At 45.5% G+C, this 14,187-nt stretch overlaps 1 protein-coding gene across 7 annotated transcripts in view; it reads left to right on the top strand.

Annotated features, from left to right (window-relative positions):
- The window catches only part of S1PR2 (sphingosine-1-phosphate receptor 2), a 49,587-nt gene that overhangs the window by 14,759 nt on the left and 20,641 nt on the right, over window positions 1–14,187 (top strand). The window contains exon 1 of one of the 7 annotated variants that reach the window (XM_069946386.1): window positions 5,249–5,334. The exons of 5 other annotated variants lie outside the window; for them this stretch is intronic. The gene's annotated coding sequence lies outside the window, so the exon portion shown is untranslated. Of the gene's footprint in view, window positions 1–5,248; window positions 5,335–14,187 lie in introns of those variants that run through there. One more of the 7 variants, XM_069946387.1, reaches the window with a different exon arrangement.

The following is a 14,187-nucleotide window of genomic DNA, read 5'->3' as shown; positions in this document are numbered from 1 at the left end:
AGATCTTTTCGGAGACCGTCCGCTCCATTACCCGGCCGGGTCACGGAACAGCCGGTCTCTTACACTGTATGAACATAGCCTAAAAGACAACTTGCAGAGGAAAGATCTGGTGAATGATGTCAAAAGTTTTGATCGGTCGGAGAGGAAAACCCGACATGTTTTCCTGATCGGCCACAGTCTGAACATTTCCTTTGTTATTATCTTAGAATAGATAGAGATAGATAAGAGTGTTCAGACCACGGCCGATCAAGAGAACGAGTCGGGCGTTCCTCTCTTCATTTTGGGTCTGTGTGAGCTGGACGGCTCCGTAGAGCTACATTATGCGGCCGTCCAGGTCATATAAGACGGAGATCAGATCAGAAGATCCTATAGTACAGGGCCTATTTACACCTTCCTATCTATAAGCACTGATTCTATAACACTTATGGACAATGTCGAGCACTCTTTGGACAAGACATAATAGGTGTACTACCCTATAGCTCCTCTATTAACCCTTTTCCTTATTAGTCCTCACTGGTTACCCATAGCCAGGTTCAGGGGTGTATTAGAGAGCTCCGGCTTGTCTATGTTGCTGCCTCTTGGCCACCATTATAAATATAGGAACCAGTACAATACTTTTTGCTCCTACAGTGTTGGGTATCTGTTTATCTCAGTCGGTTTTTACATGACCAAGTTCCTTTCTGGAAGCGTAAGGGTTACTAAAGTGCAGACAGCCGTCCACTGATAAGACTTCTGCGTGACAGGAAGTAATACAGGGAGAAACATAACACATAGGGGCAAAGGAGATAGATCACACATGCGGGACCCGTGTGTATAGGCCGGCCTGCTCACACTCACGTAACACACAGCCAGGACTGGCTAAGGAGAAAACTATATAGAGAGGTCTGACTACTATAAGGTTTTCTTCATTCTAGAGGGGAGCTAATTTGCATATTTTTTTCCCATCAAGCATTGCCTGGAATTAAGTCTTCGTATATCACTGGTTCTCTTCAATGAGAATCAGTACAAATGACATATACACAGGGAGGTGACATCTAGGTGTACGCAGGTTGGCTGGTGGCTGCCAGTAGGCCAAACAGGCCTCTTGATCAAAGCCAAGGGGTCTCGAGATGCCAAAAGTCTCTGGGAGTGGCAGTGATGGCACTTTGCACCCACTTTCATTCCTTCAGCACTTTTTCCCTGGCCTTTTAGATATAAGAGAGATTTATCAAACATGGTGTAAAGTGACACTGGCTCAGTTGCCCCTAGTAACCAATCAGATTCCACCTTTCATTTTTCAAAGAGTCTGTGAGGAATGAAAGGTGGAATCTGATTGGTTGTTAGGGGCAACTGAGCCAGTTTCACTTTACACCAGTTTGATAAATCTCCCCCATTGTTTTATGACAATTTTTATAGATCTGCCGGATGTGTACCCTATCACAGCACATATCCTTATTTATTTTATCTTTTTATGACTGTGCGTTTACTTGTTAGGGTCCCATTAGACGAAGCGAGTTTTACCGATTAACGATCGCAAACGAGATTGTTTATCGTTAACCTGAAATTGTTCACCATATCACACAGAACGATAGTTGTTAGTAACAATCGTTACTACAATCACTTACTCCATCTGATCCCAGCAAAAGAAGGAACGGTGCTGAACTAGACTGAACAATGAGCGAAGGGATTAACGATGATATTAGGGTCCGATCTAAATCAACGAATAAAGGGGTACTCCGGTGGGGGGGCACTTTTTTGGTGGGACCGGGAAGGAGGTGGCCGAGGGAAAAGATGTCCACTCACCTCCCTGGCTCCAGCGGCGGGTCCCGCATCACGGCGTTCCAGGGTGCGGTTCCCGGCCGCTTCCGGGTGTCTGACGCAGACCCGAGACGTGACGTCTCAGGTCCGCTCAGCCACTCAGTTAGGGAGGCAGGATCTGAGCGGTCTGAGCGATCGCTAGTGCCGGCTATTTTAAAGGGTAGATGCCGCTGTCATAACCGACAGCGGCATTTAAACCCTGCAGAGCCGCTCCATATGCAGCACGAGTCTGCTGCATATGGATCGGCCCCTCACTACTAATGACTGCGGCCCGCAATCCCGCGGTCATTCAACCATTCCAAATACGGGACCCGCCGGTGCTGCGGCAGCGGTCCCTTACACCAGCCAGTTCCCCAACCTCCGGGTCCACAATCCTGTCGCCCCCCCCCCTTCCCGGGGGGCCCACCGATACAGTGGCACAACAACTCCCAGAATACCTTCTTGTGGGGAGTTGTTGTTCACAAGGAGGCATGCTGGGAGTTGTTGTGCCAGGAGGCTGCTAATGCATTACAACTCCCAGCAGCATACCTCCTTGTGCACTACATCCCCCAGCATACCTCTTTGTGCACGAGGAGGCATGCTGGGAGTTGTAGTGCACAAGAATGTATGCTGCACGGAGTTGTTGTGTCAGGAGCTGCACAACTGCAATTCCCAGCATACCTCCTTGTGCACTACAACTCTCAGGATACCTTCTTGTGGGGAGTTGCAAAGCACAAGGAATTATGCTGGAAGTTGTTGTTCACCAGGAGGTATGCTTGGAGTTGTAGTGCACCAGGAGGTATGCTGGGAGGTGTAGTGCACAAGGAGGTATGCTGGGAGTGGCAGTTGCGCGGCAGCAGCCTTTCAAAACATCCCAGCATACCTTCTTATGCACTACAACTCCTAGCATACCTCCCTGTGCACTACAACTCCCCACAAGAAGGTATTCTGGGAGTTGTTGTGCACAGGGAGGTATGCTTGAGGTTAGAGGGGAATAAAAAATGTAAAAAAAAAGTGTTTTAAAATAAAACAAAACAAAAAATAATAAAGGTTCTAATAATCCCCCCTTTTCCCTTTTTTTCAAAAAAAAGTAAAAAAAAAAAAAAAAAAAAGAACATACATGTATCCACTACATGTGAATTGTCCGAACTATAAAATGTAACAAAGTGATCAAGAAGTCACATAAATAAAAATGTTGTGCATGGGGGGAAAATATCTGTAGTCAGGAAAAAGGGAAATTATATTCGTATTTTTACGTGTTTTTTTTCTCAAACTTTTTATTTAGTATCGAATTGGTATTGAGTATCGAAATCCGAAAGCTGATATCGGTATCGAACTCAAAATTTTGGTATCGTGACATCCCTACTATGGACCAACATTAGTCTAGCGTGTATGGCCGGCTGCACTAACTCTTAAAATATCTTTGCTTATGTAATGTCTCCTTGTCGTATTGAGAAGTGTTGTAAGAAATCACCACGAACCACAGTTTAGGTTCAGTCAACACATGCACCATTGCAACACTGCACACCATCAGAGCCATGTCCTCAACAAGGACTATAAAACTACTGTATAGATATAAGACCTATGCCTCTGTATACTTCATACAGCAAAGGAAGTCGTGATTTCAGGGAGGTCGAGGTCTTGTTTTTGAAGTTGGTGGAGTTATCTCTATTCGAAACTACACTGCTAGAACATGACGTTCGAAAGGTGGTTATGCAAGTGCTTGTTCTCTTATAGAATTCACTTGAGGTTAACATATGTTTATCTTCGTAATACACAGGACTTAGTAAGAAGAGCTTATATATTTTGGGCCTAAAAGTAACATTTTTGTTGCTGCCAAAATCCCTAAAAATTGACATAGGACAATGGTGGCTGGTCGTCTTAATGAGGCTGGGGTCCTTGTTACTACTATTCTAGTGTTGTTCTTATGAATTCCGTAGGCTTGTGGTAGCAGTGTAAGCTCCATTTAGTACTCAAGGTCATGTCGAAAAAATGGTGACCCATCGAAGACTCAGTATTGCCCTCCCATGGACTCATAGTTAAAGGGGATCTCCAGCGCTACAAAAACATGGCCCATTTCTTCCAGAGACAGCACCACTCTTGTCTCTGGTTTGGGTGCAGGCTTTGTAACTTGGTTCCCTTGAAGTGAATGGAGCTTAATTGCTAACCACACCTTAAAGCGGTTATCCAGCGCTACAAAAACATGGCCACTTTTCCCCTTCTCTTGTCTCCAGTTTAGGTGTAGTTTGCAATTAAGCTCCATTTACTTCAATGGAACTGAGTTTGAAACCCCACCCAATCTAGAGACGAGAGGGGGAAAAGTGGCCATGTTTTTGTAGCGCTGGATAACCCCTTTAACTGGAGAGCATCCTCCACTGATCTACCACCAGCTTCTGCCCAACCCATTCTGTCCTGGGAGAATATTTTTATGTTAAACATATTTTTTAAGAATTTTTGGTGATATTTTTTCTAATTTTCAATTTTTCTATCTATATTATAAAATTACCCTGAGATCTTGCAGTTTTCATTCTCACCACTGGGCTTAAAACCAAGCTGAGACTTCCCGTTGTGCTTGTAGTGATAAGAGGAGGCTGCAGTAAAGTGATCTGTACAGCATTACAGCAACATGTGACACCAGTAGATAGAAGAGACAATAGCAGCTTCCTGTGGAATGACCTTTTCAAAGGTCACAGAGCGCGCTCAGTAATGTTTTACAGTCATCTCAAGGGGTCATTGGGTTTATTGATATCTGTGGCCATGGGTCTTGCTGTAAAGCATGTCACTAAATGCTGTTAAGAACAGCCCAGGCAAGATGGCAGCCCCCATAACAAGTCAGAAAATAGAAACACATTAGAATAAAAGTAAAAGTTTTATTATTTGACTTTAATCAGTAAAAGAAAATGCACTTTACACTAATGCAGAATTTTAAACAAAAGTTTCACAAAAGCCAATGAAGAGGGTCCAAAAAAAAAAAAACATCTTCCTGATCTCCATGTAGATGATGTAAGTGGCTCATCACTCCATGGTGTTGATCTGTAGATCTCACTGCTCCTATGGCTTTCTGGCCGTCCCCACCCCAGCAGTAGACAAATCACTATTAATACGCTGTGTCTGAACCGTTCTTCATGGTCAGACAACAATAGCTATTAGGGTCAGTTCTCGACAGGAGACCAAACCCTTCTCATCCACCGCTGTGTTTGTTGATGCAGAGCTGAACAATACCGTGTAGTTCAGAACACAGGAACTTGCACCATAAACTGGCGCCTTGGCCACACTCCGCCACTGACATTATTACTAGGGGGGCTATCTCTATTGCCATATGTTCAGGCGAAAACACTGCAATACCTATAGATAGGCGCCTACAGGAGAAGTTGTTTGTTTTCCTTTTATGTTTTTTTGTGGGGTTTTTTTTTGTTTTTTTTTGTATAGTTTGACTGTTACAGAACTTACTGGTAATATCAGTCTGTTAGCCAACTCATCCTGGACTGTTAGAAATAACTGCCACTTGGCTCCGACTTCCCCGTTTCTTCATCATTTCTTCCTTCTTCGTTCCCCCAGGTGAAATGACGGCTGGGTTATATCAAAGGCCAGCGAGGAGCGGGGGAAGGGGAGTAGGATAGGCATTGTATATAAATGCTTTTAAGTGACTGAGAGTGAGATCATGCAGAAAAGCTAAGGGAGAGAAATGGGATTAGAGGAGGCAACGAAGGAGGAAGTAGTGGGGAATGGGGTGGGGGAGTATATGACGCCATATGGGCCCCTGAGATTCTTCTACATCAATGCTAGCCAGCTTCAAGTTCATGCTTGACTTAGAAAAAATACTTATTTTGTTGCTCCAGAACATTTAATATACAAATTAACCAACTTGATTGGATGTATACAGCTCCTACGCAGAGCAATGTGTCTACCTGGTTACAGACTACAAACAATCCCGGTGCGTGGTCTGATTTTACAATCAGATATTATTATTCTGAAAATGAGACAGGGTCTTTTTTTATGGAAAAAAAAGGTCTAGGGCTCATTTTCGGGGTAGGTCCTCAGTTTTCTCAGAAACACAGTATGCCCCCTACACTGTAGCCCCAATCTATATAAGTTCCCCTGCAGTTAGGCTTCCATAATGTATACCCCCTCCCCCCTCTGTAGTATTTCCCATATACTGTATGCATTCCCTCTCTGAAGGTAGTCCCCATACTGTATATATCCCCTCTCTGCAGGTAGTCCCTTTACTGTACACATCCCCCTCTGCAGGTAGTCCTCATACTGTATACATTCCCTCTTTTCAGGTAGTCCCCATACTGTATACATCCCCTCTCTTCAGGTAGTCCTCACACTGTATACATTCCCTATTTTCAGGTAGTCCTCATACTGTATACATCCCCTCTCTTCAGGTAGTCCTCATACTGTATACCTCCTTCCTCCCTCTGTAGGTGTTTCCCCATACTGCAGGTAGCCCCAATATTGTATACATTCCCCTCTGCAGGTAGTCCCTATACTGTATACACCCCCTCTCTGCAGGTAGTCCCAACACTGTACACATCCCCTCTCTGCAGGTAGTCCCCATACTGTATACATCCCCTCTCTGCAGTTGGTCCCTATACTGTATACATCCCCTCTCTACAGGTAGCCCCTATACTGTATACACCCCCTCTCTGCAGGTAGTCCCCATACTGTATACATCCCCTCTCTGCAGTTGGTCCCTATACTGTATACACCCCCTCTCTGCAGGTAGTCCCCATACTGTATACATCCCCTCTCTGCAGTTGGTCCCTATACTGTATACACCCCCTCTCTGCAGGTAGTCCCCATACTGTATACATCCCCTCTCTGCAGTTGGTCCCTATACTGTATACATCCCTTCTCTGCAGCTAGTCCCCATACTGTATACAACCCCTCTCTGCAGGTAGTCCCTATAATGTATACATACCCTCTCTGCAGGTAGTCCCCATACTGTATACATCCCCTCTCTGCAGTTACTGTATACATACCCTCTCTGCAGGTAGTCCCCATGCATACCTCCCAACTGTCCCGGATCTGGCGGGACGGTCCCGATTTTGGGGTCATGTCCCGCCGTCCCGGTACAGCCCCGATGTGTCCCGCTGCCGCGCATCTCTCCCCAGCCGGACCCGCCGGATTCTGTGGGATCTGGTGCGGAGCGGCAGAGTGAAGGAGCTGTATGTAACTGTCGCCCTGTGTACCCTGTGGCAGTGCGGGGGCTGGTGTGATGTGGATGGAGGAGACAGTGTACTGCGGTGCCCGGGCTGTAGCTGCTTCCTGTGTGAACCGGTCACCGCAGTACTCGTGCTGCTGCTGCAGTCTCTATCTGTGGGGGAGCTGAGGAAGCACTGAGGCTGCACAGGTATCTGGCCGACAAGTGTCTCCCCGGGCAGAGCTGCTGGAGGCCAGGGAGCACGGGCCACACTACAGATGGAGGTAATGGGTGTGTAGGGTGGGGGAGGAATGGTCCAGGGCTGGGGGCACACCTACACTTACGGCCGGTCCCGGTGTCTCCCGGCAAGCCCCGCCCCCTGTTGATAAGCCCCGCCCCCGATGTCACCCGCGGGAGGTATAGTAACTCTTATCACGGACTGTTAGATCACCCAGCTTTCCAGCATCATCTATTGAAGTGAGTTTAATGGGGGTCACCCAGCTTTCCAGCATCATCTATTGAAGTGAGTATAATGGGGGTCACCCAGCTTTCCAGCATCATCTATTGAAGTGAGTATAATGGAGGTCACCCAGCTTTCCAGCATCATCTATTGAAGTGAGTATAATGGAGGTCACCCAGCTTTCCAGCATCATCTATTGAAGTGAGTATAATGGAGGTCACCCAGCTTTCCCAGTATCTCATAGTCGGTATAATGGAGGTCACCCAGCTTTCCCAGTATCTCATAGTCGGTATAATGGAGGTCACCCAGCTTTCCCAGTATCTCATAGTCAGTATAATGGAGGTCACCCAGCTTTCCCAGTATCTCATAGTCAGTATAATGGAGGTCACCCATCTTTCCCAGTATCTCATAGTCAGTATAATGGAGGTCACCCAGCTTTCCCAGTATCTCATAGTCAGTATAATGGAGGTCACCCAGCTTTCCCAGCATCTTGTATAGTAGTCAGTATAATGGCGGTCACCCAGCTATCTCAGCATCTTGTATGGTAGGCAGCATAATGGAGTTCACCCAGCTTTCCCAGCATCTTGTATAGTAGTATAATGAAGGTCACTCGGCTTTCCTACCATCTTGTATAATGAGGTCACCAAGCTTTCCTACCATCTTGTATAGTAGTCAGTATAATGGGGGTCATCCAGCTTTCCTACCATCTTGTATAGTAGTCAGTATAATGGAGGTCACCCAGCGTTCCCAGCATCTTGTATAGTAGTATAATGAAGGTCACCCAGCTTTCCCAGCATCTTGTATAGTAGTCAGTATAATGGCGGTCACCCAGCTTTCCCAGCATCTTGTATGGTAGTCAGTATAATGGAGGTCACCCAGCTTTCCCAGCATCTTGTATAGTAGTATAATGGTAATAGGTGACGTGGATATGAGGGTGTGGCTATGGGGCGTGGTTATGGGGAGGGCGTGGCTATAGGGGCGTGGCACATTGCCGTGACTGTCCCTCTTTCCTCTCAGCAAAAGTTGGGAGGTATGCATACTGTATACCTCCCCCTCTGCAGGTAGTCCTCATACTGTATACATACCCTCTCTGCAGGTAGTCCCCATACTGTATACCTCCCCCTCTGCAGGTAGTCTCCATACTGTATACATCCCCCCTCTGCAGGTAGTCCTCATACTGTATACAGCCCCTCTCTGCAGGTAGTCCCTATACTGTATACCTCCTTCCTCCCTCTGTAGTATCCCCCCCCCCTACTGTATACCTCCGTCCCCCCTCTGTTGTTGTTCCACCATAATGTATACCTCCCCTCTGCAGTGAGGCCCCCAATACTTTATACTTTCCTCCCCATACTGTATACATCCCGCTGTGCAGGTAGTCCTCCTACTGTATACACTCCCCTCTGCCAGTAGTCCCCATACTGTATACTTCCCACCTCTGCAGTAGGGTTCCCCTACTGTATACCTCCCTACCCCTCTCTGTAGATGTTCCCCCATACTGTAATTGTTTCCCTCTCTGCAAGTAGTCCCCATACTTTATACCTCCCTCACCCTCTGTAGTTGGCTCACATACCCTCTATCCCCCCATATTGAATGTACTCTGCATCTTCTTACCCCTCCCGCCTCCCCTGCAGCCTGTGTTGAGGAGGTGGGGGTGGAGCATAACAAGTCTGGCACTGATTGGCTGTTGCTCAGCACCCAGTGTCAGGGATCTGGTCAGCTGACTGTAACTAGGGCTTATATTTGGAGTAGGGCTTATATTTCAGGCCTACTCCAAAAAGCCTGCAAAATGAGGCTAGGTCTTATTTTCAGGGTAGTTCTTTTCGGAAAAGCACAGTAGTCATAGCTAGTAGGGATGAAAACCTACACTAAGCACTAGGGCCATCAATTCCACTTATCCTGGAGAATTGTGATATGAGATAGACCAGAGGCTTATGGGAAATGACAACACTTGGAAAGCAGAACGACTTTTACAAGACTAAATAGATGGATGGCCCGTTCATTAGAGTCAGGTTTGGCAAATCTTATTGTAGATTCCCTAAACTTTCCTTTTCCAATAGCCATTGCCAAAGCGGAGACGTTCTGAGAACCATAACCCTCTGGGTGAGCCCACATGCGGTACTTTATTTCCATAGTGGATTTCACCTTAAATCTGCGCCAAAACCACAGGCAGATCTGCAGCTGTTACTAGTGGATGTGCTGCAGGTTTCGCTGTGGATTCCCTGTGGTTTCTCCTCTTTATTGAAAGGGGTTGAAATCCACCATAGAAATTCTACAAACATTACAAACCGCAGATCAATTTCTACGCCAAAAATTTCTTTAGCACGTGGATAGGATTTATAAAATTTCATCGACTTGCCTGTGGCATCTCCATCCCCGGTGAGTTTATCCTATAATGTTTTTGTATTTTGAGATTTTTTTTTTATGTTTTTATTTTTAAGAGTCACTGTCATCAAAAATAATGATATGTAATCAGGCATGGGCAAAGTGATCGATCGCGGCAGTGATCAGGAGATGTAGCTGGGCAGAGAGCGCAGCAACAACACGATCCACTCCCCGGCTGTATCTCCTTATTGGTCAATTTCGGACGATTATTGTGCGAAAAATCATTCGAATTTAAACGATAATCTTTTTGTGTGTATGCAGGCAACGATTAAAAAATCAGTCGTGTGTCGCTGATCGCATCTTTTGAGCTGAACCTAAAATCACGGTTAATTGTTCACTAATCGTTCAGTGTAATGGTCCGTTTACACAAATCGATAATTCACCCAATTGATCATTTAACAATTTTGAAGCAACGATTTGTCTTTTATAAGGATCAGCGTTTAGACGAATAAATCGTTAGAAAAATCGTTATTGCGATCTCACACATAGCGTGAATCTTTGAAAGACTGTTTACATGAAGCGATCTGCGAATTTTTAGCGAACGACCAACGACGATTTGAGAACATGTTGAAAGATCACAATGAACGAATTCTCGCTTGATCCTTCGCTGTGTTTACACGAGCCGGTTGTCGCTCAAATGCGATCGCTATTGCGAAAGTTCGAACGATAATCGTTGCATGTAAACGCACCATAATTCCACATTGTTTCTTCATTTGCTGGGATCAGATGGAGCAAATGGTCATAGTAACGGTTGTAACTAACGACTATCGTTTTGTGTAATATGGTGAAGGATTTCAGGTAGCTCTCGTTTACGACTGTTTATCGTTAATCGTTAAACATCTCTTGTCTATTGGGACCCTAAAGGCCCTATTACATAAAGGGATTATCGCCCGTATTTGGCCAATTATTGCCTATTATGGCCGATAATCGCTTTGTGTAATAAAAGGCAACTATTAGCCGACATGCACAATGTCGACTGATCGTTGTCTTTTAACGTCTTTCAACATGTTGAAAGACGAAAGACAACGATAGTAACGATCTGCTGCCGTCACTCCGTGTCACAGGACCGCCTCTATCTCCTATGGGCTGCCCGGCCGATCTAAAGATCATTCAGCCCCGTTCACTGTGTACTGCGGGCACCAATCAGCTGATCCGCTAGGGCCTTATGGCCTATCCTTTAAATAACTCATTGGTATGTTTTGTCCGTAAAACCCAAGGAGGGCGCCAGTCTTATATCACAGACGTCCCCTGGCTTCCGTTCAGTTGCATGGGCCATCAAAGAGGTATTCTACCCTGGGACATTTATGAAACATGCAATATAGATGCCATAAATTTCCCTTGGACGTAGGTCTCACCTCTCGAAGGATTCCCGCACCTCCTGCCCCCCCGGTCTGCCTGCATCTGCTTGAGGTGTTGGAGAAGTCGAAAACAGCGATTAACTGTTGTCAATGAGGTTACATTGGGAGGAACGCTGATTTATGGAAAAAGTGTAGCTCACGATGCTATACTATTTAGGTAACTTCCATTAGGACCAGGGGCCTTGATATTAAGGTTAGAGTAGTGGGACCAGCCTTTGTACAGTAGGTTGTAACCACTCGCGGCCAGAGTCTTCTCTTTTTTTGTACTTTTATGTTACCTTCTGTATGTCGATATAATCGAAGATGCTTTCAAATGAAATAATAATACTAATCTGCCAAAAATGTCCAGACAGAAGAGCCCCTTTAAGTCCCAGCCACCTCTGGTAGGTGGGAAGGGGTTTTAGAACATGTTCCAGTAACAAATCCTGGGATCATCCCTGTAGACAGAACAAAGGCAGGAGACAATTTGTGTTGGGTTACTTTTCGATGTATGGCAGGTCTGTACCGGGACTCGTCTGTACAGCATGCCCTGCTTGTTCGGTATGTAAATTTTAAACTCCTTTCCACAATGAATTTGCAAAACTGTGTCAACCAGCTTTGAAGCAATAATTATAGTGGAGGATATAACAAAGGCAGACGAGGTAGGGATTAGTGTTAACAGATTCTGCTGTCTTTGCCTGGAAGGCATCCCTCACTCCCTCCAAGTCCTCCTCAGCTGACTGAGCACACCCACACAATGTGGGATTTCTTCAACTTCCTTATGTATCCGACCATCACAGAACTTGTGGTCTCAGGAAACAGGTCCACTCTGTTTTCTCATATTGGAGACAGAGGCCGAGAGAGCAGAAACTCTATTGTTTCAGAAGGGGATGTAGGACAATGTCAACCTTTGTTTTCCGGTTAATGACGTCTTTTACAGCTCCCGTTCACCTCGTCCACCCCCCTTGCTCTTCTCTTTTTCAATTTAGGCAGATCTTTTTGCGATTTCCTAAACCATGTCAACCTCATGTTAAAGGAATGGAAGTCAAGTGGTATACCTTTAACCTTCCCGAGGATTGGTCTGAATAGCACTTTGGGACCACCCAGACTGCCGTAACACTAACCACCCAGATTATCCTTCTGCACTTCTCAAGTGACCATACAATATAAGAAAAGGGACTGCTGGAGTAATTATTGTAGGTCACAGACGGATGACCGATAGACCGCAAGAGTAGACCAATTGTGCATTCTAGGCATGGCTATCTTACTCTGATTTTCTGTTATACATTTCAATTTTTGAAAAATGCTAATGGCCCCCCGCCCGGAACAACCAGCAACCCAACCCCCAACCCCCGGGAACAACCAGCAACACCCCAAGCAGGTCATTGGCCACCTTGGTGAGGGCAGTTTCTTTGGAGTGGTGGGTCTTTAGGAAGATTTTTTACACTTTTAGACCAGATTATTCCTCAATTGGGATTAGGATACAGAATGGAAGACCAATACTCCAAGAAAGCAGAGCAATGGTTCATGCTAGACAATGGTGATGCTAGGCAGGGCTACTCTAATAACCATTTTTCATGGTATGCAATGAAATTCTCCAAAATGACCACCTCTTTAAGAAGACCATGCCTGATTTAGACCAGATGCTTATACAATTTTAGTAACTGTCGGATAAATGTTCAGCCAATAGTTATCTCTCCCATCCTCGCCCGAAACATGAACATTCGTCATGGCCAAATGTTCATGTGTTCTCTATGGGGAGGGGGTAAGCTGCTGCCAGATGGCTCTGCTCATGGCTCTCGAGAACATAGAAACATTGAAGATTGTTGGCAGAATAAGACGACCTGATCCATCTAGTCTGCCCTTTTAGTAGGGGTTCGGCAGTGAAAGTCCATAACCCTGACTTCCCACCTGAATGTTCCGCTCAGCCGAATGTCCATGTGTTGTGAATGGTAAGAGGAGTGGTAAGCGGCTGCCAGACCCCTCTGAGGGTGACCTCTCTAGTAAAATCCAATATCTGCAGTCCCTATATCCCCCACGTTTCCATCCTGTGTGAATTTACCCAAATTTGACTGTTACAAATTACAATTTTTTTTTTTACTTCCCGAGACCGATAAGAAACCATGTATACAGCATAAAATCTATACACATGCATAATGGTTGCATAAGTATGGTATAATGCAGTGCCCATCCCATAGATTTATATATTAGAAAGCAGAAGAACTTGTTATTAAACAATGATTATTACATTTGATTTACATACAATTGGAAAATACTTTAAGGCCTTGAAACCATCACAGTGCATCAAACAGCGTAAAAAAGCATAAAAGACACAAGCAAGGCCGTATAAAGCAATGAAGGGAGGATGTTACATCTGGTCAAAAGCAACTGACAAAATCGTCTACCAGGCAACTGTACGAAAAGTCACAGGTTACATCACTCTTGTGGTCCCCGCACATACAGCACCCTCACTGATGCAATCCAATGGACATTGTGAAGTCTCAACAGTGTTTTGCATAACGACAACTGAAAAAAATGGATGTAAAACTTACAAGGAGATGAATCATTGATTAGATTAACTTACATGACCTGTGTAACAGGCCAACACTAGTGTGTGGCATCTCCCTCTCCCCGAAATTATGTAACTGTAGTGACCTCACCATTAATGACTATGTGACCATCACCATTCATACCTATGTGACTGCACTGTGCTCCCTCTGTGACCTCGCCATTCAGGGCTATGTGACTGTACCGTGCTCTCTCTGTGACCTCATCATTCAGGGCTGTGTGACTGTACTGTGCTTCCTCTGTGACCTCACCATTCAGGGCTATGTGACTGTACTGTGCTCCCTCTGTGACCTCGCCATTCATACCTATGTGACTGTACTGTGCTCCCTCTGTAACCATCACCATTCAGGGCTATGTGACTGTACTGTGTTTCCTCTGTGACCTCACCATTCAGGGCTATGTGACTGTACTGTGCTCTCTCGGTGACCTCATCATTCAGGGCTGTGTGACTGTACTGTGCTCCCTCTGTGACCTCACCATTCATACCTATGTGACTGTACTGTGCTCCCTCTGTGACC

Source organism: Dendropsophus ebraccatus, chromosome 1 (assembly GCF_027789765.1).
Source record: "Dendropsophus ebraccatus isolate aDenEbr1 chromosome 1, aDenEbr1.pat, whole genome shotgun sequence".
NCBI classification, from domain to species: domain Eukaryota; kingdom Metazoa; phylum Chordata; class Amphibia; order Anura; family Hylidae; genus Dendropsophus; species Dendropsophus ebraccatus.
Note: the sequence above shows the minus strand (reverse complement) of the source record. Positions and strands in the feature narration are given on the sequence as shown.